The sequence below is a fragment of the Tamandua tetradactyla genome, unplaced genomic scaffold (assembly GCF_023851605.1).
Source record: "Tamandua tetradactyla isolate mTamTet1 unplaced genomic scaffold, mTamTet1.pri scaffold_240_ctg1, whole genome shotgun sequence".
Classification (NCBI taxonomy): domain Eukaryota; kingdom Metazoa; phylum Chordata; class Mammalia; order Pilosa; family Myrmecophagidae; genus Tamandua; species Tamandua tetradactyla.
In genome coordinates, this window is record NW_027518349.1 from 2211 (window position 1) to 5502 (window position 3292).

The window sequence follows — 3292 nt, forward strand, 5'->3', positions numbered from 1 at the left end:
AAATCAGGCATATAACTAATGTTGATCCAAAAAGGTAGTTAGTCAATTTAGAAACCCCAGAACTTTGAGTTTCTTTTTCTTATAACAATATGGTATAGGAGCGGGGGCTGGCGGAAGTCGGGTGGGCGAGGCGAGCCCGCAGAGCAGAGAGGAGGGGTGGCGTGGTACACCGGCGCGGGACGCCGACCTGTGGTCCTTGCTCTACCTCCCTCGGACACTAGGAAGATGACACGCTTCGCGCTGACTTTTATCTGGCATGGAGAAACAAGATTTAACAAGGAGAAAATAATTCAAGGACAAGGAATAGATGAGCCTCTTTCAGAAACTGGATTTAAACAAGCAGCTGCCGTTGGGATATATCTCAAAAACGTCAAGTTTACTCATGCTTTCTCCAGCGATCTCACAAGGACCAAGCAGACCATGCACGGGATTTTGGAGAAAAGCAAGTTTTGCAGTAACCTGACAGTAAAGTATGATTCGAGACTTCGAGAAAGGAAATATGGGGCTGCAGAAGGCAAGGCACTGGCTGAGCTAAGAGCATTGGCAAAGGTAGCGGGGATGGAATGCCCTACCTTCACACCACCCGGAGGAGAGACACTGGACCAGTGAGGATGCGTTGAAAAGACTTTTTTGAATATCTTTGTCAATTGATCCTGAAAGAAGCAAGTCAGAAAGAACAGTTCTCACAAGGCGTATCATGCAACTCTCTGAAAACTTCTTTAGCAGAAATATTTCCTTTAGCAAAAACCCTTGGATCCAAATTTAATTCAAACGGCAGTACTCCAGGATTAGCAGCCAGTGTCTTCATTGTGAGTCATGGAGCTTATACGAGAAGCCTATTTGATTATTTTCTGACTGACCTTAAGTGTTCCTTACCAGCAACTGTGAGCAAATCTGAGATTGTATCAGTCAGTCCCAATACGGGAGTTAGTCTCTTTATCATAAACTTGGAGGAAGGAAAAGAAGTTAAACCAGCAATTCAGTGTGTTTGTATGAACCTAAAGGAACATCTGAATGGAGTGACTGAAACCCACCAAGCTTAAACCTACATCAGTGTCTAACAGTTTGGAGCCTCTGAGGGAGGGAGTGCCTTTAGCTTTATTTATTTCCATTCTCTGCTACTGCTGCTTTGCAAACAGTTAAAAATCTTTCTATTGTACAGCAGGTTATAAAGTTCGAATGCAATCATAGCCATATAAAACAAACACTAATGGGAAACCATTTAGAAAGGACTTATTTGTTTGAGTACAGTTGACATTTTCCAGAATAATTTTTTCACCCAGCTCAGTTCCATCTTTTCTTTTTTTCCCACCCAGGATGAAGGAACTCAGTGTTGTAAGATGGGGGATTAATAACCTTGTTACTGTGTTTCTTTCCTTTTTTGTCATGTTGATATTTTTCTTTACTGTCTGAAAATCTAGCCTATTTTATTGTCTCTTTGTAAGATACTGTAATGCTTTTCACTATCTCAACCAGCATTTGGGAGAAGGAACGGTTTATTTTGTAATTCCCACTGCATATTTATAGTAACAATATGGTATTTTAAAAAAGTGCTGTCCTTTAAATGAAAATTTATCATTGTCATAAGTTTATGTAAAGTAAAGTGACACTACAGTTTTTTGTTTTTTTGTATAGGGAGCAACTGCTGGAATTATTTGTACCAGATCTGGAATGTGGATGAGTGGAGATTATGATTTGAGGATGCTCTGGGGTGGAACCGAAGTTAAGGCATTATTTGATTTTAAAAAAATTAAAGAAGGAGTCTGAGAGGAAGTTAAAAGAGCATCTCTTCTAAATGATCAGTCTAAATTCATTTATTTTGCAGGAAGGCAAGGCAGTGGAAGCCAAGAAAGCAAAAAAGAAAAAAAAAAAGAAGTATAAGAGAGTAGAGGTGAAATATCCGCTTGCCTCTTATCTAACCAATAAGCTGATGAATTTACAGTTTAAGGAAGACTCTAAAGAAATTAAACAGTTAGTAGTACACTATTCAGTAACTTCAGAATAAAAGAGGTGCCACCATTGAAAAGAGTGCTGTTGTGATAACCCTAGCCATGGTTAAGTTGTGGAAGGTACAGAGTAGGTTGCTGCTTGTCTCCACCAGATGGCACTGGAGAAAAGCTAGTTTGATTAACTTAATCTTGTCCAAAGATTGGTCCTTCAAAAATCCTTATATAATTGAAGAAAGTGTTTTACATTTGGTTTGCTTTTACGTTATCATGTTAATGAATGCTGAGAGTCTATTCTTAAGAGGGTCGATACTAAAGTTATCAGTTAATGCTAATGTCACATTTAGTCAACTTTTATTTTGAACATCATTTAAATTGCATGCAAAGTCCAGTATTAAACAGTTTTTCAGTGTGTCCAGTTTACCACCAGTATTGAAACAGAGCATCTGTTTGAACACCGGAGGAAATGAATTAAAATCTGAAAAAATAACAGAAAAGGACAAGTAATAGTAAATATCCACATTCCCACCATTCAGAAATCATAACTGTTAACATTTTGTTGTATTTGCTTTCTGAACATCAAGATGTAAATAAAGTCCCCTTAACCAGTTCTTTCATTGAGTTTGTATATACTTTCATCTGTTTTTTGCATTGTCACCAAGTATCATTAGGAAATTTTTGTTTTGCTGTTTGTAAAATATACACAAATGTCATCAAGATGGATGTATTCTTTTTCACTTATATTTTGGAGCTCTGTCTTTGTTAATATGTATAGACCTAGTTAATTACTTATAATTACTGTTGATGATTCTATTGAATAAATATTAGCATGTTTTGTTTATTTTCTTATAAAAAATGGTATAGGAGCTGTTCAACATGTTAAATATTTTGATGATAAAGCTGAACATTAAATTATCAAAGAAAAAGAGGGTCATTTGCAACTTTGGGATGGCATGATGTGGTTAACACCTAGACATGATTTAAGCCAGATAGCCCCTCTCTGATGGGAACAACCAAATCATTCACAGCAAGATGACCCCAAAACAAGGAAAATGGGATTGCTACCTCCACTGCATTGTCTCCAAACCATAATACTATAGGAAAGTGAATGGCTTGGAACTGACTGGATTAATAGACCTAATGTTTGCTGGGTAGGTCTGAATGGAACTCAGTAGCTATACAACATCAACCTATGGCCCTGGTTACCTCCAGTTTGTATAGGCTGATTCACTCTAAGGTTATACAGGGCTCAAGGAAGTATTCATAAATATCTACCCTTGGGGCAAATCTATCATTACTAAAAGCTCAGTGTCCCAGCCAGTATTCAATTGGTTTGGCCATGTAGC

At 37.7% G+C, this 3292-nt stretch overlaps 1 pseudogene; it reads left to right on the forward strand.

Annotated features, from left to right (window-relative positions):
- The first annotated feature begins 225 nt into the window (after window positions 1-225).
- On the forward strand, window positions 226-1360 carry LOC143673240 (fructose-2,6-bisphosphatase TIGAR pseudogene; annotated as a pseudogene).
- The last annotated feature ends 1932 nt before the right edge of the window (window positions 1361-3292 follow it).